General features: G+C 39.0%; 2 pseudogenes; one reads left to right on the top strand and one right to left on the bottom strand.

The window, feature by feature from the left end:
- Positions 1-3,690: 3,690 nt before the first annotated feature.
- On the bottom strand, positions 3,691-14,315 carry LOC150022186 (NADH dehydrogenase [ubiquinone] iron-sulfur protein 5 pseudogene; annotated as a pseudogene).
- Positions 14,316-20,335: 6,020 nt separating this feature from the next.
- LOC150022185 (antiviral innate immune response effector IFIT1 pseudogene) lies at positions 20,336-22,522 on the top strand (annotated as a pseudogene).
- The last annotated feature ends 1,349 nt before the right edge of the window (positions 22,523-23,871 follow it).

The raw sequence follows: 23,871 nt of genomic DNA, 5'->3' as shown, positions 1-23,871 counted from the left end.
GTATATTTTATGCCTTTTATTCCATTTCCTTAGAGCTAACATTAAACTCTGTTAGGATTCCCTAATTAGCATATTTTATGAGACACCAAGACTTTGAAATTACTCAATTTTAAATTATTATAAGTAACTTACCAGAAATTGGTAATTTTTCTATTTGCTATTAGAAAATTAAGGATATAAATTATACTAATTAGTTTTACTACATAATTCTAATTTGTCCTATTAGTTTCTACTAGGAATTAACTACATTATTTTGTTAGCCAAAGGACAGTTGCTTTTTAATGTTAGGTAAAATATACAGACAAATAGGATACAGAAATAAATCTATTACTTGTGTGTGAAGAAAGACTTACTAATTTAATCTGGCTTTAAAAAGTGCAATTCACTTTCAGTGAACTAATCATAAATTTAAATAATATTTTAAATTGAAAACAGATGAAGGAAGCTTATAGAAAATGACTAATCACACAGAAGAGGAATTTCAGTGAAGAAAAAAAGATTAAATTTGGCCACTGGGTGTCAATCTTGATCCATATTCACAAGCTGCAGAATAAAAATCTTAAATGACTTCAGCTTTTCTTTGTAATTCTCTCTCCAAAGAATTAAGGAAACAATCTTGTTTAATAACTGACACAATAACACAGTTTCTCTTTTAAAGTCTTTGTCATTTATCTTTCACCACCATGAAGATTTTAATTTTCATAAAATCTGAGTGAAAATAGCAACTTGAAACAGCAGCAAAAGAGGATAAAGCGGAAAAATGATGAAGGAAGGAGACTTGTTTGGGATGGCAAACACACAATATAATATTCAGATGATGTATTATAGAATTGTACCCTTGAAACATATTTAATTTTATTAACCAATGTCACCGCTGATAAATTCAATTGAAAAAAGAGCAACAAAGAAAAGAAGATTTAACTAAAATAAACTGACATTCGCACTTTTCAAATCTTGTGGTAAGCCTGACAGGCTGTGTAAGACAGCATTGGGTGACCTTATTTCTGTATAGTCCTCTGACCATGTAAAATTTTAAAGTCTTGTGAGTCAAATATTGGCCTGGATAATATAGCTCTCTTAGTGAAATGGTGCATTTATTTTATGATTACCTTTCAAACCAGGAAAAAGGTAAAACGACAAAAGGTAGAAGTGTAGAGGCACATCTCAGCTCCAGGATCTCCTTACCTTTATGTGTTTTTAATATATCCTTTTAGAATCTAGATACGCTGTGCAAACACAAGCATTTATGCCTACATATCTCCTCCATGTGTTATACACAAATGGCACAATATACATGCCATTCTGAAACTTTCTTTTTTTTAATGTTTAAATATGTATCTTAGAAGTTACTTCATATCAGGCAATATAGATCTGCCTCATTCTGAATTGAGACCATCTTTAAAAAAAATTTTTTTTAAGACAATAAATAGTGTCTGATGTTCTCATCGCTTAGGATTTTAGAAGTGGCACCGAAGGCAAGAATTTGGTCAGACACGACAATCCAGATTAGAGGAAATGGAACGTAGAGAAGTTGGAAGTCCTCACCTCTGATGGTGATGTTCTGCAAGTCTTTGATGCTACTTTTTCTCCTCCTTCTTTCCAACCCCCTCCAACGATCTCAAACATACCTCTTACTTCTGTTTATCTTATATTTCCTGATAAGTCTCCTTAGAAGCTGATGGTCTACTTAAGCCAAGCCACAGCTATATTATGGCCCCTAAGATACACTATAGCACTGTGAGGGCCCAGAAGAAGACATACGATAAAATCAAGTAAAGCTGGATATTTTCAAATAACATTAAAAAAATAAAAAACCAAAAACAACCTCTCATTTGAATTAAAGCAACACTGTTTGATTCCATTAATTGCTTAGCTACTGAGCTGGATTGAGCATATTTTTACTTTTTCTAATTTAATAGTTTAAGACTTACATTTGTCACCCTATAGACAGGGCTGCCCCAAGTGAGTTGATAGTTATTGTAGGTTGCTGTGGCCCCAAATTTACCCTCTATTATGTTGGACTGACATTGAGACCATTCTGGACAAAATGCCAGTAATCTTTCTAAAACCAATGTAATCAGCATGTGTTGAGATATAGCTTCAACAGGTGGCCAATGATTCCTAACTCCCTGGAGTTGCTGTACTTTGCTGTAGGATTTCAACATCCCCTCCTGTCCCAAGCACTGTGTGAGGGCATACCTAGGTTTTGAATTAATTTGTTTTTGAGCACTTTCAGAGTTTGCTTCAGATCGCTTGGTATCATTAGAGATATCCTGCGAGTTAAGTGCTGGGGGATACCTGTTACCCACTGGTGTTCTCTTTCTCTGCACAGTATTTAGAACACTTGGTTAGAAAATGGCCCCTGGAAAAGCCTCTGGGCTTTGTAATTCTACAAATGGTATAAAACAGGCTTCTCTGGAGTGACTCTACAGCATTGCCTTCTAAGTTATGAGACACAATTAGCGCTGGAGTCCAGAGGGGAATGCTAGACGATTCATGCCCTGTCAGATGTTCAGAAGCTGAAGTCTCTATTGGCCTCAGAAGCTTCAATAGCACCTTGGCTGGGAATGAATTTAAGTCAGGGACCCTTGGCAGGTTGGTCTGTAGGCCTACTGGAGCAGTATTCCAATGTACCATTAGATCCTTGCTGCTGGTTAACTTACCAGGGCCTTCAAAGCACTAATGCAGCTTCTGAAAGGGTCCAGCCCAGGAGGAGGGCTGGAGGTGCTGCTTCACAAAAGAGTGGCTGTCCTCTTGCCTCTCAGGCCTCCACCACCAATGATCCAGAGGAATGGGTTTCCTTCCTGGAACTGTTCTGGGGACTTTGGCTTCTCTAATTTCTACTTTTGCTTTTGGCCAACAACTGCTGCCAAACCCAGGGTCTGACTGGCGTTTCAGAAAGGCAAATACAGGTTTTAGTGCCATTTTTTTCGTGTGTGAGTACCCTTGGACTAGGTAACTAACAGCTTCTTCATCTGTGAAACTAAAAAAAAAAAAAATTGCCTGGGGAAATAAACAAGATGATGCCTGTGAAAGGATTGGTACAATGTTATCCAATGGTAAGAGCTCAGTAAATAAAGGCCACTAATATTAGGAAAGAAGGTTACTTTTGTGGTTACCTGAATAAGGTGATTTTAGTTGTTCCTTGGCTAAAAGAGGACCTGCTCTCCTGACCCTCTGATACTTGAAATTTTGTAACTATAAATTCACTGCTTCAAATCAAAATGTCTAGATAAATGTAAACACTTCCAAGAGAGAGAACATTCAGGCAAGGCATGTTTTACATATTAATGAGAGTAATCTTACTAAAAGATTTTGATAAAGATAGATAAGAGCACTGAGCACTTTGCGGAAAAAAAAAAGTTCTCACTAGTGTAGGAACAGCGAAGATCACTAAGGCTTGGGACGCTATAGGTAAACTTCCTCTACTTCGGTGTTCTGTATAAAGCTCTTCAATTTCCTTGAATTATGTGTTTCTTTGGGAAGAATTGTCACCTAGTGACCCATATGTATTTAGTCCTGTGGTTCTCTCCATTATTACACATTCATTAATTAATTAACTAAAAATTTTTTTTAGGATGGAAGAATCTATTTTTAGACACTTTCACCAAGAGGTTGTCAGTACATAAATTTTCCAGTGAAGAAAACCAAACATGAAAATCAGCCTCCAGCCATCAGCAGCTGTTTTGCTCAGGGCCTAGGATCCGCCTTGCCCAAATAGTGGGGTGGAGGCATGTACTTCTCCTCCCCTATAAGCTTATCCTGCTGCCTCATGATGGCACTCAGAAATTTCATCGTTTTCTGCCAGAGCAGACATTCTACAAAAGCATCATATTCTATGTTGCACTCTTTCTCTGTGTGGATGCTACCAATTCCATGTGCACATTCTTTTTCAAAACCATGGCACCAACATGGAATCTTGTGAGGCTGCTCTGCTCTTTGGATTGTCATCTAGTGATCTAGGTCAATGCCCAGCTTCTTCTGTATATCAAGATGCCCTTGTCTGCTTGCAGGTCACTGGTACTGGATAATCTCTCATTAATTTCTTTGCTTTAGTTAGAGCCAGGCTGGTTTGGCTCAGTGGATTGAGCGTCGGCCTGCGAGCTAAGTGTCGCTGGTTTGATCTTCCAGTCAGGGCACATCAGAGAAGGAAAACTCTGACTCCAAAAAACCTCCGCTGCCTTGCGGCATACCTCTTCAGGGGAAAGGCTAAGGGAGTAAACCCCGACAGAAAATCCGGAGCCGGAGTCCCTAAGGCGGTTTGACGTTGTAGTCAACACCGGCAACTCCTGCGGCGCACCTGAAACCAAGCTGTATTGACTCCGTCTTTCCCTTGGACCCTTCAGCTGCGAAGAGAGGGGGGGTCTGCTGCATGGGCAACAGCAGACCCTCCATATCACCCTGCCCAGGCTCTGTAGCTTCAGCTTCACTGGAGAGGACACTCCAGCGTCATCACAAGATGTCGATTCAACACGGGAGGAGACAGATACCGTGTCACTCCCGAGTTGGACTGCACAGCCATTCTCGGCGGTGCAGATAGACTCTTAAGAAGCTACACCATCGTCTCTCGAGACGGACGGCTGCCGACGACGAGTTAGAGCCAGACTGGAAACAATGTGAAAACAAGAACCTCAGACATGCTCTTATTACTGCATGTAGAATGTCATAATGCTGTAATATATTGGCTTTGAGAAAAGGTAAATAGGCACAATGTTTTATAAATCTCTCTCTCTAGTTACATAGCATTAATACTTTATATATATAACTGAATCTATTCAATTTTAATATAACTGAATATAAATATATATTTGTATATACAGAACCATACACACACACACATTTGAAAGAGTGTGTAAAGCTGGAACTAAATCTGTTTTTTTTTTTGTTATTGTTCTAAAATGATATTTACTATTGTCAACATGAGAAACAGCCAAACCCATAGAGAATCTTTATGAGTTTATTTGAGTCAAACTGAGGACATATTCTACAGAGAAAGATCTCAACGGCTCTTGAAAATAATAGTTTTGTAGCTTTTTTTATGCATTTGAAATGAAGGAGGGAATGTAAGGAAGATTACCTGGAGGTGAGTGAAGCAAGGCAGGCATCAGATTACAGGTTAGTTAACAAGATTATGTACTCTCTTGTGGGTCAGTGCCTCCTTCTAGGAGCATTACTTCTGGTATTTAAAAGGTGTGTTAACCTAGATGCACAAGAACAATGGATAGGGCTGGCTTAAAACCTTTCACTAAAGAAGTTATAGTTCTGCACATAGCTACCCACCATAACTTGCCCAGTTAGGAATTTATGATAAGATCATAAATTGTGAGGTTACTTTCCATAGGACCCCTTTTTTTGTCCACACTATGTGGAACTCAGAGTAGCCAAGTAGTGAAATGATGAGCCTGGGATAGCTATGCTGTTTCAATACATATCTGCAGATTTTATCTGAAGCCAAGTACTCAAAAAGATGCCATTCAGTTGCATTAAGATATATACAGTATTTCCTAAAGTGAATCTTTGTAGTTAGAAGTCAGAATAGTGGTTACTCTTTGGCAGGGAAGAGAGTGTCATGACCCGATAGGGTCTTGAAGGGAGCTTTCTGAGATGCTGGTAATGTTCTGTTTCTTGATATGGTGCTGGCTACATGGATTAATTTGGAAACAAAAATGATCTAATTTAATGATTTGTGTATATATTTTACTCTTTAACTTAAGAAATTTACTTAAAAGGATATAGATTGGTTAAGTGCAATCTATATGTAAGATATTGAGGTGCTGTTTGTGCTGTTCAATCCTCCAACTTTGTCTTTTCATTGTCTCCTGAAAGTCCAGTTTCTCCAAAATAAGCATATTTATTTAAAAAACATTTCAGGCCATGACTGGCATGGCTTAGTTGGTTCAGCATCATTCTGGAAAGCAATGGGCCACGAGTTTGATTTCCAGTCAGGGCACATGCCTAGATTGCGGGTATGAGAGGTCTATGAGAAGCGATTGATTGGTGTTTCTCTCCCTCGCTTTCTCCCTTCCTTCCCCTCTGTCTAAATAAATAAATAAATAAATAGGTAAATAGGTAAATAAGATCTTTATAAAAGAGAAACATTTCAGGTAAAATTATACCCCCACAGACATCTTTTGCCCAAATCGTATAGAAAAACATGGGGGTTAGTGAGTAGGTTTCTAGTTACTGCCAGGAGCCTAGGGTTAGAAAGTTTTTGGTCAGTTTTAACTCTCTACTGTGCTGTTATCAGACTTTTCCACCCCATGTCTTAAAGGGGATGATAATTCCTCTTCCGGACCTTGCAAGGGCATTGGATGTGGGTGGAGGAGGGGCTGATGAGGTGCCAGACACACAGCCATGAGTTGAGCAGGGCTGTTTCAGATGTTCAGTATGTTTCCACACTTGTGCATGTATAAGGAGGTCCAAGTATATTTTCCTTGAAATGAATTTAGCACAGAAGGGAGTGGGAATTAATAGGTTTTTATCAAGAAAAAAGAGGAGGAGGCGGCTGAATGCTATTGATGTAGAACTGACTATGGCCTGCCACCTATTTCTCATTCTTTGATCTTTTGCCATGATTTCCACCTTTAAAAGTTTTAATTAAGGCTTTGCCATGAAAGATATGGTATCCTTATAGGCCCACCAGAGTCAGTGCAGTTCTTGCACTTCTGTAGATTTTAAAACTCTAAATCAGTTATAGAAAACCCGGGCCATTTTATATTTAAAATAACTATCAGATTTCTAGAAATATGGTGATAGTTGTCTCAAGGTTCTGTATTCCCATTCATGAACTACTTTTATTTTTCATTAAAAAAAATTTTTTTTAACCATTGGTTTGTCGTTGCATTTATTTATGCATTCATTGGTTGATTCTTATATGTACCCTGACTGGGGCTTGAACCCACAGCCTTGGTGTGTCTGAATGATGCTTTAATCAACTCAGCTACCCGTCCAGTGCCTTATTTTTTTTAAATAATATAATACCCACCATATGAATTTGCTCTTTTTCTTTGCTGAAAGGTTCTTTTGAAGTGTAGTGTAAATTCCTTCAATTTCAACTTTCCCTTTTTCGGTTCCTACAAGACAGACATTAATTAAATATATATATACATATACATCAATTTTAACAATGAAAAATGCTTTCCTTTCATTGTTTGTAACAATCAGAAATAGCAAGACCCTTGCTGGCATTTAAATTTGGTTCACTGTCTCTGGCTTTCTTTTTCTTTTTTATTTTATTAAGGTATAATAGGCAAATAAAATTGTGAGATATTTAAACTGTACATGATTTGATATATGTATATATTGTGAAAGAATTCTCCCCATTGAGTTAAGAATCACATTCATCACATCACATATTTACTTTTTTTTTTTTCTTTTTTGGTGATATCATTTAGGTTCTATTCTCTTAGTAAAATACAATATGGTGTTATCAACTGTAGTTACCATGTTATAATTAGATTATGAGATTCTCAGGCCTTATTCATCTAATACTGAAAGTTTGTACCTTTTTATCAACCTCTCCCTATATCCCCTACTCCACCCCAGCCCTTGGCAACCACTTTTCTACTCTCTGTTTCTATGAGTTTGACATTTCTTGAAAGAAAAAAACAAAGGGGCAAATGAGAATACTATAGTTATTAATGTGAATGGCTGGTGTAAATTAAAAGGAGAAACAAGTATTGGTTCAGTACTTATTTTGAGGCCCAGAGATTAAATATTTTTTTCCATTGAATGATATTGGGAAACTTCTTTAAAAAATGTGCGCTTAGAAGCACTTTCATTGAAAAGATTCCGTGCTACTACTCCCGTCTGCATCCACATTCCAGCCCTATCTCTAGTTCAGAGATCTGAGAGTCTAAGTTAGAGAGAGATTTTAGAAAATAAGAATTTTTTTCCTTTTGCTGTAATTCAACCTGAGGGCTTTTCATTTAAGTTGTCATTCCTGAGGGAAAACCTGTCATACCTCCAAGCCTGATAATGCTGTATTGGCTGGCTGCAGATAAGAGAACTGTTACCATAAAGGGCTGAGTTGATTTTCGCTTAGCTTAAAATTACTCCAGTGAATTTGTTGTCAAAGGGGATATGCATAAATTTCATATTATATTTATATGTTCAGTAATTAGCATACAGCATTGTTATATGTTCACCATTGTTGTCAAGGAATAAAGTCTGATTTAAGATCACCAAAAGTTATTTTCATGGTATATGTATAAGTGAGAGTCTGATTAATTAATGAGCTGACTCATTAATTTTTTTTCTTTTCTTTAAATTTTTTTTTATTGTTGTTCTATTACAGTCGTCCCAATTTTCCCTCATTGCTCTCCATTGCTCCCCTCCCCTACCACTCCCACAGCCAATCCTAGCCCTGTTGTCCGCGTCCATGTCCATGGGTCATTTATACTAGTTCCCTGACTTTTTTTCTATCACAGACTTCTCTCATGGTGTTGTCTTGAAAGCCATTTACTTGTACCCAAAGCAACTAAAGTGTATTAAAAATCAAAAGATAAGAATATTGAATGAGCCCTGGCCAGGTAGCTCAGTTGGTTAGAGTATCATCCAGATATGCCAAGGTTGTGGGTTTGATCCCTGGTCAGAAGGCATTCGGGAATCAACCAATGAATGCATCAGTAAGTGGAACAACAAATTGATGTCTCTTTCTCTCTCTCATTCTCCACCCCAAATCAATAATAACAACAACAACAACAACAATAATAATAAAGAATAGTGAATGATTCTTTCTTCTTTCCCATAATTTAGCCTGCTCAATGTTGTCTCATGTAGTATTCTCTTAAAAACAAGTATGTAAATGTATTGCCAATATTTGAAAATTAAGTATTTCTCACAAAAAATCCAAATTTCTGGCTTCTGTTACAAAATTAGAGGTTGGTAATACCAATACTAAATTCTCTCAAGATAATAATTGGCTGAAGCAGAGAAGCAGCCGAGTTATATACCATAGAACAATGTGGGTTTTAAACAAACGACCCATATAAACTGATTTGTATTACCAGCCTGGGGCCTGTATGCCTCTGAGTTTGAGACTCCTGTTTGCGGCAGGAATTGGGTTGGGTTAGATAAAATTTTGCAGGGAGCAAAATAATCTGTGTTGTGGTGCAGAAAGCTAGAATGACCCTTGAGCTTCATAGTCAAGAGTCTAGACTTTGTTTTAAATGACCCTGGAAATCTATACTAAAAATGTAGACTTTGATTCAGACAGATAAGTACTCCAATCTCTGCTCTGCCATTTCCTAAGTCTTGGAATTTGGGACATATTGCTTAAATTTTCTTAAACTCCTTCCTCTTGTGTAGATAGAGATAATAGCAGCTCCCTCATAAGGTTGTTTTGAGAAGTATCAGAGTATAATTATTCCAGAACATTTACTAAAATTCTGAGAAGGTTGGTACATTTGCATATTTTCGACACTCATCTAAACATTATCTACATTACTGATTAACTTTCTTAGTCTCCAAGTCAGAATTTTAAACCATTTTCTCTCCAAGATAATTCTTCCAAGAGAGTCAAAGTGGTATCTTTTCAGGCTGAATAAAGCTTCCTATATCGTTTGGCTAAATTTTTGCACTCACAATAGCCATGCTTAAAAGTCACTGCAACTTCAGAGGTCATTCCTAGAATGGATAATAATAAAAATGTAAAACAAAAACAAATCCCCAAGGAAGGATTAAGAATCCTGTGTATGTGTGTGTGTGTGCAGAAAAGGGTTAAATCAATTTCTTTGGACTGCAAAAATAGACCTGACCTAGAAAACCTTTTCATAGGTACATAGTTTACAAATACAATTTATAACAAGGTCAACAGAAATCTTAGAATAATTTATTGAAGATTCAACCTCCTTCAACCCTTCCTTTAGTTATCTTGTCTGCACAGGACTCTAAAGTTATTAGTATTGGCCAAGCAATAGCAACCCCAGAGGCAGGGCTCTCCATCTGGCTGCACATTAGAATTACCTGGGAGATTTAAAAGATTGCCAATGCCCAGGCGCTACTTCCAGAACTCTGATTTCATTGGTCTTGGGTGAAGCCTGGTCATCAATGTGAGCTTCTGTCCCATGGCCTTATGATAGCACTGGGTGTAAGTGTAGGGAGGGAAGATAATTCTCCAAAGAGCAGAACCGGGCCATACATCTGTCCTTTATACCATCTCCTATTCCTGATGTTTGTAGAACTACTACTGGCTGTAATGAACTGAGTTTTAACTTATTTAAGCACAAAGGAGAGAGAAATGACATTGAGGTAAGTGGTCAGTCAACATTCCAGCAAGAGAAGGAAGCTTCATGTTAAACATGTTTAAACATCTCTATAACAGTGTAAGAAACATTTCAAGACTAATTCATACTTTACACAGTAGATCTTATTTGGTCATATTAAAAACCTCTGAGATGGATGTCATTATTCTTTATGGGAGAGTAAAAGAATTTATAACAGGTATGAATTTTTTCATAACGACTTGTCACAATGTTATATTTGAAATGAAATGGAATCAGTTTCAGAATTCCTGTTTGCCAAGATCAGTAAACAATTTAATATAAATAACTCACCTGCCATTGCCTTGCTTATGGACAGCATAGGAAGGGCTGGGTCTTTGAACTAGGATGGTCTCCCCTACTTGATACCCATCATGCACTGATCTTTCACCATTTGACTCCAGGTAGACCACAGAGAAATCCTGCACTGGGGTTGTCTCTAATTTCTGCAGGTGTGGTCATGGAAAGCCCCATTGCTGTCCCCAAGGCTCTTGAACTTCACAAGCTTCCTTGTGCCAGCTCCTCCTTCAACATTCTGGGTGTTTTCGGGAAACTAGTGCAGGTTTTTCTTCCTCATAGAGCCCTGCCCTCTCTTCTCCCAGTCTTGCATGGATCCAACAACCCTTGGGAGTCCAAGTGAATGCTCCTTTCCTTGGAGACATAGAAGCCTTAATATCATTACAAAACACCATTCTCTTTGTTGGAGCAAAAGAACATAAAACTCAGAACGGAGTTTTTGAATGGGAGAAAGGAAAATAGCATTCTTTTTATTTTGGTGATGAATTTACAGCAGCTCAAAAGACACAAATTAATTATTTATAATGCACTTTGGTGTAGTACTAGAAAGCTTTCAAAGCAAGTGAGGCTGCTCTCTGGGAGCTTCCCTTTTCTTTTTTTCCTTCTTTTTAAAAAAGTATATTTTATTAATTATGTCGTTACAGTAGTTCCAATTTTTTTTTCCCTTTGCTCCCCTCTGCCCAGTAGCCCCCTTCCCTCCAGCAATCCCACCCCCCTTAGTTCATGTTCATGGGTTGTGCATATAAGTTCTTTGGGAGCTTCCCTTTTCATCAGAATTAATTCATAGGCCCAAATGGGTCTTGACACTCCATAAGTCCAAAAGTAAAATGACACCTTCACAGAAGAGGTTTGAAATTACACTTTATATCAGGTCTTTTTTAACTAAAGGCAAAACTTCAGTCTTTAAAGAAGCTTCTTTGAAACAGCTGACTCTTCATGGATAATTCTTTAACATCTCCCCCTCTACATCCCTGCCCTTTTGGATTTGTTTTTATGAGACTTCCTGAGTACTAAAAGTTAGTGGCCTTTGCCATTGATTCTTATGCCAATAGCCACACACCTAGTTCTTGAGCCAGAGGAATATCTTCAATGAACAAAGGTGTACAGATCTTGGGGGAACACTTGGAAGATCTAAGGGCATCTGTTGCCTCAGTGTCAGCGATGGAGACCTGAGCTGTAAATATAAATACAATCCAGGTGGTCTCTAGTTCAACTATCCAGTAATAAAGTGATTTTCAACCTTCTCCATCTCATGGCACACATAAACTAATTACTAAAATTCTGCAGCACACCAAAAAAATATATTTTTTGCCTATTTTTTGATTCACTCACACTGAACAGCCATTGTTGCATAGACTGTCATTTTTTAAATTTGACAGTCTAAAAAAAAAAAGAGGTCAGTGCTCCTGACTGAATAGTCAGATATTGCATGTTTTAAAAATTCTTGCAGTACACTGGTTGAAAATTGCTGCAGTAATAGATACATACCTCTAATCATGGAGTTCTAGCCTGGTCATCCTTCCTGAAAATGAAAAGGGCAGATTTATGCTAAGGCTGAAGTTATTACGCTTTATGAAGGACTGTAGTAGTGTCTGATGAATGGTGGTAAGAAAAGAAGGAGCACAGAAATGGAAGTTTATACTATATGATGAAAAACATGGGGTCATTGATAGAATGGACTCTGGGAAAGACTGAAGACTCCTTGACAGGAAGAGAAGAGTGAGTATCTTGGCATTCTAGAGGACTTACATATTGGAGCCATCAATAATAATAATTGATACTTACTAATCCTCACTAAAAAAAAAAAAAAAAAACCTGTATGGGATAAACACTAATATTAGTCCCATTTTGCAGATAAAGTGACTGAGTTACTGGAAGGTTACAAGCCCAGGCCGTGTTGCCGAAGTTACACAGCTAGGAGAGTAAGAGTTGGGACTTGAACTCAGGCAACATAGCTCTTAATTGCAATAGTTATTGGGTGGGCTCATTGGCTTTATTATTGGGAGGCTCTGGTGGCAGGGGTGGGGGAAGTTGCTACAAATATTGTCTTTCTATAACATGAGCAAGGCTTCCCTGTGCAGTGCTGCCTGCCCAGACAAACTTGCCCTTGAAACACTTTACACTATGAATATATACAAAGGCAGCAGCAAGAGCTAAACATTGCCTTTTTTAACCTCCCCCATGGTTTATCAAGTAAACCAGTTACCTTAATCACCTCAGGGTCCAAAGGTTGGAACTTTGCTTTTTCCTAAGAGATAATAATCTGGGAAGGTTTTTTAACTAAGAAAACACCTTTGCAAAGAGGTAAAAAATTGACTACTTAGTGACCGTCAATCCAGGGGACTCAGGACCTTTGGATTACAGACACAGTTCACCTACCTTGGCAGTGATATAGGATTTCTAAAGATGGGCACATTCTTGTTAACTGCCTTTAAAGCCACCAGACATGTGGATGTAGACTTGATATATTAAAATACAGTTATTAAATGCTGGGGCATTTTTGGGTCGAGTGACCCTTCCAAGAACAAAGTCATACAAGTTCATGTCCATTTTTTTTTTGCATATATTCTTTCTTTTTTTTTTTTTTTTAAATATATTTTATTGATTATGCTGTTACAGTAGTTCCAATTTTTTCCCCTTTACTCCCCTCCACCCAGTATCTCCCTCCCCCAGCATCCCCCCCCAAGTCCATACCCATGGTTCGTAAAAAATAACTATAAGTTCATGTCCATTTTATTCAAATCACCAATAGTGTGGCTACTGACCAATGCAATCAAGTGTCTCCTGTTTCTCAGACTATACAATCTCTTACACTTTGCTCTAGCAGTTTTTGCAGTGCACCAAATTCCAGACGAGAGTGTTAAGAATTAAAAGTGCTATTATATTTAACATTTGATGTTTATGGTTATTAATGACTTGTAGCATTAATAAAGAAGGGACAACCACTGGGGTATTCACATTCTCTGCTCCTAGTAATTCTTTTTTATTGTAAACTTGGGGTATCTCATCCCTGGAGCCCTTTCCAGCTTAAACTTTTCCTTCTTTCTCTGAGCAAACTCTCCTTCATTAACAGTCTTCTTTCCTAAATTGTCACTTACTGAAGCCGTTGTTGTCCTTCAATGACCAGTTTGAAAGCTGCTTTTTTTATGTTACCTTCTTTGGTTACCCTGCTCTCCTTTGCAGTCTCAGTACTGGGTGAGCGTCATGCACATGGTACTTGGCACAGCCTGCCTGAATTTACTGTTATATGCATATGTGCTTCACTTCACCTTCTACATCAGGGGGTGGCAAACCTTTCCTGTAAGCGGCCAGACAGTAATTCTTTTAGGTTATGTGAGCTATATGGTCTCTGTTGTAACTGCGTAGTTCTGCTGTTGGAGCAGGAAAGCAAGCCATGGTCAGCACTTCAGTGAGTTAGTATAGCTGTGTTCTGATAAAACTTGATTTTGGGGGGCACTGAAATTTGAATTTCACATAATGTTCACATGTCATGAATTGCTATTCTTTTGATTTTTTCCTAACTATATAAGATGATAAAAACTATCCTTAGCTTGTAGGTTGTACAAACGTAGGCGGCTGGTGCATTTGGGCTGTAGTTCGTCCAACTCTGTTCAAGATAATTAGTCTCTGAAAAGCAAAAAACACATTGGACAGTTTTGTATCTCTCTCATACAACACTTGCCAGAAAACATTTCAAAAGCCAAGCCAATGTTGTTTTTGGAATTAATGTGGCATAAAAAGAAGACATACCTGCATGATAGAAAAAAAATCAGAAAACTTATGTGGTTTATGACCATTTTATTTATTCTCTTATTTTTTTTAGCTATAAGGAATTTGGAGAAAAAATGTTGGATTTGGTTGTGCAACTTGACATGAACAGAGTCAGCCCATTGAAATGCTATTGTCATTAAAGGGCCTACTGGTTAATCTAGCAACCCCTTTACCCAAAGGTTTGCACAAAAAGACTCCTGAGTTCATTTGGTGCATAAATATTTTAAATTACACATTTACTTTTGAAAATTGAATGAGTAGAGGTTTTATCAGTGTTCAAGAAAAAAAGCAAGAAATTCTGAAGCCCCTAAGGAGGACAAAAACATGAGAAGATCTGAAGGAACTTTTCACTTTATGTCGATAGCCAAACAGACTTTCTGTGACAAGAAATTAGGGTAGAACTGGCTCACTAATGTTAACTTCCATTTCTTTTTCTCTTATTATTTGAATTTTCATTATTTATTATTTATTTACTAATTACAGGTGACATTCAGTATTGTATTAGTTTCAGGTATATAGCATAGCATAATTATACAAATTACACATTTGTGTAATTTACAAAATAATCCCCGGATAAGTCTAGTACCCACCTGGCACCATATATAGTTATTACAACATTATTGAGTAGAGAATAGTCACAATTATACAAAACATTTTAAAAAATGTAAAACAAGCTGTTTAAAGGCATTGGAGCCTTGGTTGGTGTGGCTCAATTGGTTGGGCATCATCCCATGAAGCAAGGGGTTGCCAGTTCGATTCCCTATCAGGGCACATGCCTGAGTTTCGGGCCAGGTCCTTGGTTGGGGGCATGCGAAAGACAACCAACTGATGTCTCTCTTGCACATCGATGTTTCTCTCTCTCTCCTTCCCTCTTCCTTCTCTTCTCTCTGAAAATCAAGAAATGGAAAGAATATAAAAGCATTGGAGAGCAAAAAGACATCTAGTAGTTGGGAGACCAAGATCTAAGAAAGAAAGGGAAAACATTGAGGTAAGTCCAACATTCTCTACTACTTTTCTCCTTAAGGCATTTCCAACTTATAAACTTCATTGAACTGAGATGTCTAACATGAAGTGGATGCTAAGATGTTAAAAGGTTAATCATAGCTTTTCGTACTGGTGAAATTAATACTGGAGTTTGGGGCATGAGGGAGGAGGAATGGACCTGGAAAACACTCCAGTGGGGGATGGGACTATAAGGGACTAAATGGTAATGGGAAAAAAAGACAATTAAAAAAAAAGGAAGAAAGAAAACACTCCATGTTTTCCATTGAGATATCTGAGGGGCTACACCTTGCAGTAGAAATATACCAGATGAGCATGGAACACCTTGTAGTGCCAGTAAGTAAGGAAGTGCTCAGAACAAAAACAAAGCCGAAAAACCCCACAATGATGGTTGTATGCCAAAGGGACCTAAGGGCCAGCTGAAAGACCTCCCAACGACCAAAGTTAGAACTGCTTGAGCAATAAAGTTGAGTAGTATTGAATTATAATGCAAACTATAAAACAAATATCCAAAATTCCATATTGATATAAAGAAATTATTGAATAAGTAAATAAACACAGGTGTGAAAGTGCTTCTTCACTTCACCCTCAGGAAGTGGAGTATAAAACTTCCTACTTAAGTGTGGGCTGTGCAAAATGACTTCTTTATAAAGAGTACTGAATGAAAAGAGGGAAAGGGAATAATTGCTGTGGAGAAAGACAAACGTTACTTCAGCTCCATGATCAAGATTAACAACTACCCTGACCAGTGTGGCTCAATTGGTTGGGTGTCATCCAGTGAAGCAAAAAGTCTCCGGTTCAATTCCTGGTCAGGGCACATGCCTGGGTGACAGGTTGGGTCCCTGGTTGGGCACGTCTGGAAGGCAACCAATCAATGTTTCTCTGATTGATGTCTCTCTCCCTCTCCCTCCCTTCATCTCTCTTAAAAAAAAAAAAATTAACATCAATGTCATAAGTCTTGTTGATAGTATGTACTCTGTTTTTTAATTTGATTTTATTTTTTAATATGCTTTATTGATTATGCTGTTACAGTTGTCCCAATTTCTTTTCCCTTTGTTCTCCTCCACCCAGTGACTCCTCTCCCTCCAGTTGTCCCCCCACCTTAGTCCATGCCCATTTCTTGTGCATATAGTTCTTCTCAACATCTTCCTATCTACTCTACTCCCTCCTACTATGCTTCTTAATCCCTGTACCATCTCCCTCCCTTTCTCCCCTTCCCCCTCCCCACTGACCTCCCCACAAAATGTTCCCCATACCTATAATTCTTTTTCCACCCTTGTTGCCTACTTAGTTTGCCTTTGTTTCAGTTCCCTCGCTTCTGTTGTTGGTTGTTGTGATACAGTTTTCATTTTAATGTTCATAGTTTTGATCCTCCTTCTCTTAAACAAGCCCCTTTAACATCTCATATAACAATGGTTTGGATGTGATGAACTCCTTCAGTTTTACTTTGTCCTGGAAGCACTTTCTCTGCCCTTCCATTCTGGATGACAGCTTCGCTGGATAAAGTAATCGTGGTTGTAGGTTTTTGCTTTTCATTACTTTGAATATTTCTTGCCAGTCCCTTCTTGACTGCAGAGTATTATTTTGAGAAATCAGCTGATAGTCTTATTGGGACCCCTTTGTACGTAATTTTCTTCTTCTCTCTTGCAGCTTTTAAGATTCTCTCTTTATCCTTAATTCTTGACAGTTTGATTATAATGTGTCTTGGAGTCGTTCTCCTTGGGTCCAGTTTTTTTTGGAACTTTCTGTGCTTCCTGGACCTGTAAGTCTATTTCCTTCCCCAAGTTAGGGAAGTTCTGCTTCATTATTTTTTCACATAATTTTTCCATTTCTAGAACTTCTTCTGCACCTTCTCGCAACCCTATGATTTGGATGTCGACCCGCTTATAGCTCTCTGATAAGTTTCTGAGCCTCTCCTCATATTCCTCACTTTTTGTTTCCTCTTCCTGCACTGGTTGACTGTTTGTTCCTTCCCTATGTTCCAATTTGTTGATTTGATCCCTAGTTTTCTTTCCCTCACCACTAGTTTTGTATGTGTTTTTGTTCATTTCAGCAGGACTAGCCTTCATTCCTTCCCTGGCTTGTTTAAGATCTTCTGTTAGGTCTGTAAGCATTTTTATAACCAAAGCTCTGAACTGTGCCTCAGAAAGATTTCCTTCTGCTGAGCCATTAGATTAGATATTTGCTGTCTGGTCAGCTGCATCACCAGGATCTCTATCATGATCTGTGCCATCCTGACAGTTTTTTGTTTACCTTTGCTTCCTGGGCAAGTCTGTCACAACTCCTACACTATAGGGGGCAGAGTCCCATGCACTTGTCACTACTGGGTGACCCTTCTCACCACACTGTGGCACTTGGCATGGGGGCAGGTGTCCAAGATGGATTCATGCTGTTCACTCTCTACTGAGAGACTGGGAGCCTCCTTCTCCGTCCCCACCCTCTCTGGGCCTCACAGTCCAAGGCAATGGGGGTCTGCCTTCCCTGGTGTTGGATTGTGAGCTGATGGGTCTGGTCTGCAGCCAGGGGTGCTCCCCAGGCGCTTCTCACCTCCTTTTAAATACAGGTGTCTGTGCTTACCACTGTCCCACTGCTGCCACTGCAGCTGCTGCCGCCAGCACAGCTTGACCTCTCCACCCTGGCTTTGCCCCTCCGACCCATCCGGATGAGCACCACTTCTTTATAACTTCATACATTGGACTTCCATGTAGTTTTATTTTCTGGAACTTCTGGTTATTTCTGGTTTTGTGGTAGTTGTATTCCTTGTAGTTGTGGAGGGAGGCAGAGAGCATCAGTCTAGGCCTCCATCTTGGCCAGAAGTCTTGATATTATGTACTCTTGATATAACGTGAGGAAAATGGCCCTTTACCTCTGTAGTCTTGGCCCCAAAATGCATAACCCCAGTCTAATCATGAGAAAAACATCAAACAAATCTCATTTTGGGGGGCATTATACTGACCAGTACTTCTCAAAACTGTGAAAGTCACCAAAAACAAAAACAATGCTTGAGAAACTGTGACAACCAAGAGGAGCCTCAGGAGACATGATGACTACGTATAATGTGGCATTCTGTATGGGACCTGGGAACAGAAAAAGAACATTAGGTAAAACTAAGGAAATCTGAATAAAATGTGCACTTTAGTTCATGATAATGTATTCATAATTACTAATTAATTGTTACAAATGTACCATACTAATGTGAGTTGTTAATAATGTGCTAAAATATATGTGGGATATATGGGAGCTCTTTGAACTATCTTTGCAATTTTTATGTAAATCTATTCTATAATTAAAAAGTTAATTTAAGAAAGACTTGGAACAGTACAAAATTGATTGGAGGAGATATGATAGTAGTCAAAAAATTTATACTATCTGGCAGTGTCCTAAGAAAGGTTAGTATTCAGTGGGATGGGATTTCAGAAAAGAAAGAGGCCTCTGGGAAATGCGGAGGAGATTTTACCACAAAGGAGAAAACATTTGATCTGAGACTTGAGTTAAACATAGCAGTTGGTCAACCAGAGAGAAGAGGGGAAAGAAGTACTCTTCTTGTTCAGTTTGCATTTACTTAAAGCCACTGAAGTGTGAGAACCGATATGCATCTTCCCCATTTTGAAATGTGTCTTGGCATGCCCCATCGCTTTTTTAAAAAGATTTTATTTACTTATTTTTAGGGAGAGGGCAAGAGAGGGAGAAAGAGAGGGAGAGAAACATCAGTTTGTGGTTGCCTCTTGCACACCCCCAACTGCGGACCTGGCCCACAACCCAGGCATGTGCCTTGACTGGGAATCAAACTGGTGACCCTTTGGTTCACAGGCCAGTGCTCAATCCACTGAGCCACACCTGCCAGGGTGGTATGCCCCATCTTAATGTTTCTTTCTCTTGATTGGACTCTGGTCTATGGAATTATAGTCCTTAGTCCGCTGGATTGTTATTAGGAAAATGAAATTGGCAGAAGCAATTTTTAATTGGATTTTATAATTCTGTTATTAATCTAAAGGCCTGAAATCCAATATAAAGGCTTTATTGTCACAGACCATTTGATTGGAGTGTATCAGGGTTTCTTGACCTTGAACTAGTGAAACTTAATAGCAGATAATTCTTTGTGGTGGTGGGGGGGGTTGTCCTGTTCATTGTAAGATGTTTATTGGTCTCTACCTCCTAGATGGCAGCAGAACCCCCTCATCCCCCTGCAAGCCAAAATGGTCTCCAAATATTACCAGATGACCTCATGAAACAGAGAAATGCTGATCCTTTTAAAACTCAGATTGCAAAGTTAATTGTAGGCCCTAAAGGCAAATACTGTTAAGGGGAACTAAAATACCCTGAGGATGTTTTCCACAGTATTCAAGATCTCAAGATCTCTTCAGAATAAGTTGAATCTTGTAAAGCCGGATTTGGGTGAAATGCCAGAAACCAAATGCAGAGTTTATGTTTGCCTTAGGCCCACCTGACCCCCAGGAAGTCTGTGCTCCTGTCTTTAAGTCCTAAGGATTTCAGGCAAGTCCTAATTTTATTGAACTTCTTTTCAATCAGTTAAACTTGTTGGATTCCCTCTTGTTTCTTTAAAGCTCTGCCAGGACTTTTCATATGACTATATTTGCACATCAGGAGGCTTCCTTTGTCATATTATACCTAGTGTCTCCATTTTTGATTTGGAAAACATGGCTACTCAACTGATTATCCTTTTAGGTCTTGGCCCTGGCTATGCACCAGGAACAGGCAGCTGACTTGTGGCCTAGGACCCACCTGGTCATGAGACTGGCAAGTCAAAAGTTGTAAAAGGTGAAGTGGGTCATAAATACAAAGTTCTTCCCTTGTGGATTACAGTTATTACATCAGAAGCATAGTGGGGCTGTCTGGTCAGTGAGATATCTTGACCTCTTTTGGTATTTTTTAATAGTTTCAGTCTGGCTCTGTTTTGCAAGGGGCAGAGACCTACACAAGCTTGCTCAAGCAAAAGGAAGATAATTGGTAGGTCATACTAGGTTAGGAACTAGGTCTAGAGCATGGTCAGTTTAGGCAGCTCCATGAATCTCTGCCTGTCTCCTGATCTTTTCCTCAAAGCTGGGAAAGTAGATAGTACATTTGAGGAACTAAGTGGGAGACAGTGTGGCTAGACTGTCAAATGAGATTCAAAGATGGCCAGGGGCCAGATCATGCAAGACCATGCTAAAACTTTTGAATTTTATTCTAGGAATAATGGAAAAATTATTAGAGTGTTACAACCAAGTGATTGACGTGGTCAGCATGACTGCCTCAAATTATTCTGGCTGCAGAGGGAGATGCCTTGTGGAGGCCATGGGAAGACAAACGTGATAGGAGTTGCGCTGAGGGAAATAAAGAGAACTATGAGGGTATATAGAAGGGCCTCCTGGTTGGCCAGATCTCAGAGGAGACCATCCAGCTGACAAAACACTGCAGAACTTCTGCTTAATTCATAGCAACTGTGAGTAAGAATGCTGATGAAGATCACGTCAGAGATGTGCTGGAGCAGTTGAGATGCCACTTCATATTTTGCTAATTGATGACACCATGAGAAACGCTCACAATAAAAACCAGGACATAGGACTTAAGCAGCAAAGTGAGGCATTTGTTCATGAGTCTGCAGAGTGGGGTGCACCACCAGCCAGGAGAATGTGCGCTCCAAGTAGACAAAGGAAACTGGTTTCATACTGATGTGATTAGCTCCCCCTCCACTCTCCTTCTCCCCTGCTTCTCCATTACTGGTTAATCTAGATTCACAATCTAACGTGATTAACTACTTAACTCAGGGTGTGATTAAGTAAGGGTAATCTAGTTATCGGTCTATCTCCAACTTATTTGCAAAGTTATCTAGCTACATCTTCCCATTTTTCTGTGTTTGGTGACAACGATCTTCCTCCTTTTGATCCCAGAGATATGTGTGAGGAGCTGTGGAATGTCATTTCCTTGTCCCTTTTCCATGATTCTTCTGTTAATTATCTCCTACTGGTTTGAGAGTCACTGGCTTGCTGCTTTATCCCTAACAACACTGAAATGCCTGAATTTGAAAACAGGGTCTTCAGTGAGACTGAGTTCCTAAGCACCAAATACAATGTGGGGAATACACAACCTACTGGCCTACGTGAAACACCTGAAAGGCTGGAATGAGGAAGGCCTGGAGAGCTTGAAGAAAACTGAAGACTGAATCCAAGGAGAACATGCCAACCAACCGGACATGTGAAGGCTGGTTACCTGGGGCAACTACGCCGGGCTGTATTACCACCTGGGAAGATTGGTAGAGACCCAGATTAACTTGGACAAAGTGGAGAACACAGGCAGGAAGTTTGCCATATCCTGCTGCTATAGAAAGTAGTGTCTTGAGATGGACTAGGAAGAAGAATGGGCCTTGCTGAAATGGGGAGGAAAGAGTTATGAACAGGTCAGGGCTCTGGAAGTGAGCCCTGAAAAACCCTGACTTCAGCATTGGGTACGCAGTCACCACCTACAGCCTGGACAGCTTTAACAAGGCATCACAGATTAGTGCGACATTTTCTCTAAATCCAGGAAATGCATATAAATAAATAAATAAAGGCTCTTCTCACCCTGGCACTTTAGGACAAGAAGCGGAAAGAGGAAAGTACATTAGAGAAGCACTGAACAATAAGTCCTTGCAGACCTATGTCTTTCAATACTATAGAACACAAGTTTTTCAAATATGGAAAGCTACAAACTGTCAGTATAGAGGACAGGATAGAAAAAATGCCGACAGAATGACAAGATTAGGCATATCTCATTTTGAATTTGCTTTGGAACAAAAGCCCACATATGACATTGCTTATGCACTCCTGGCAGATAACGTACATAGGAGCAGGCAATTGCAGAAAAGCTGGAGATGCTTATGAAAAAGTATTATGGGTAAAACCACTCGAGGAAGAAAAATCATAAGAGATATATTTCTATGATGGCCGATTTTGGGAATTGCAAAGGGAATCTGAAGTCAGTTTAATTACCCATTATTTAAAAGCAGTAAAAATACAAGATGCATCATTTGTAAAGGATAAAAGTATCATTTCTTTGGAGAAATAGGCTTTAAAGAAACTTCAGAGTAATGAATTAGACATAGAAAGTCTGAGAATCTTGGGTTCATGTACATATTGAAAGGAGAAATGAATAAAGCACTGGAGTATTATGAGCAAACCCTGAGTGGGCTGCTCACTGTGAGAACTCTGTGAGGACACGTTCCTCAGGCATTGAAGTATGGGCCACTGCCACATTTCACTTGATTTTAGTTTAACATGTACTAAACATCTTTTCTGCTTATTGCTTTCAGGAACATATTATGTAATTCACTTTAATGATATAATTTTTGAACAATTACTTGAACCTGGTAAAATATTAGTTGTACTCAGAAAATAGTGAAACAGAACATATATGTCCTTGTGGATAAGAAAGAAGAAGAGAGAGAGAAACCATTTTTCTGTGAATGCTATATAATAGAAATAATAGTCCCCCCTTCCCCCAGTAGATCTGTAGAAAATAGACACTGCACTTACATAAAAGAAGGGCCTCCTAAATCAGTATGGGGAGTTACCTAAATAATAATTAAGTCTATTAAAACATCTGCCAGTTTCTTTTTATTATTTTATTTTTTCAGAACAATAAACACTTTTATTATATGAGCTAAAATAGGAGGGAGGAGTATTTCTTTGCCTTTCTGGGCCTTGTTTTTCCTCAGCTAGAACTCCAGCTCCTTGCCCACTAGCACATGGTCATCTGTGAGGCCATAGTGGCCTACCATAGTGGCCTATTCTTGAAGGATGCATGCAGGAAGCTTGCCCTTCTGGAACTGCTCCTCTAGAAGATAGCTAATTTTGACATTCATATTCTTCTGAATTTTCCTTGATTGTTTTTTGTTTAAAATCTTTTTCTCCTCAGGAGTCATCTTGGCCCCCTTCTTGCAGCCCAGAACCCGTGCCACTGTCCGTACAGTGCCTGTCAATGAACACCATTCAGTTCTTTACGAAGGTCTTGGGATGGACCAGTTCATTGCTGGATGTGTAGTAGATAATGTAAGTAACCCTCGTTTCACTCATACAACACCAGGAGCCCCAGGAGAAGTTGCTCATGTCCAGCCTCAGGACTCAGTACTCCTTGTTGCCTCCCTGCAGGAGGACTGTGTGTGTGCGGCAGGGGGGACCTTACTTATACTTTACTTATTATGGTAGGACTTTTTTAGAAGGGGCTTGTGCCAACTGTCCTGAGAGATGCCCATGACTCGGTGCTGGCTGCAAAGAGCACTGTTTTCTTTTTTTAGTAAGTAATTTGTGGAGAGACACTTCAAACTTTTTCGACCGAGGTGCATAATCAGAAATATACTTTACATGGTGACACACACATATGTACATATGTCTGAACAAGAGTTTAGTGAAACAAGACATATCTTTTTCATATGACAGTTATTTTAGTTCCTATTCTATTTTACTTGAAAATAATTCTGTCTGGCCCTGGCTGGTGTGGCTCAGTGGATTGAGCACTGGCCTGTGAATTGAAGAGTCGCTGGTTTGATTTCCGGTCGGGGCAC

Source organism: Furipterus horrens, unplaced genomic scaffold (genome assembly GCF_987537825.1).
Source record: "Furipterus horrens unplaced genomic scaffold, mFurHor1.1.pri manual_scaffold_1, whole genome shotgun sequence".
NCBI lineage: Eukaryota > Metazoa > Chordata > Mammalia > Chiroptera > Furipteridae > Furipterus > Furipterus horrens.
The sequence above is the reverse complement of the archived record's forward strand: the minus strand, read 5'-3'. Positions and strand labels throughout refer to the sequence as shown.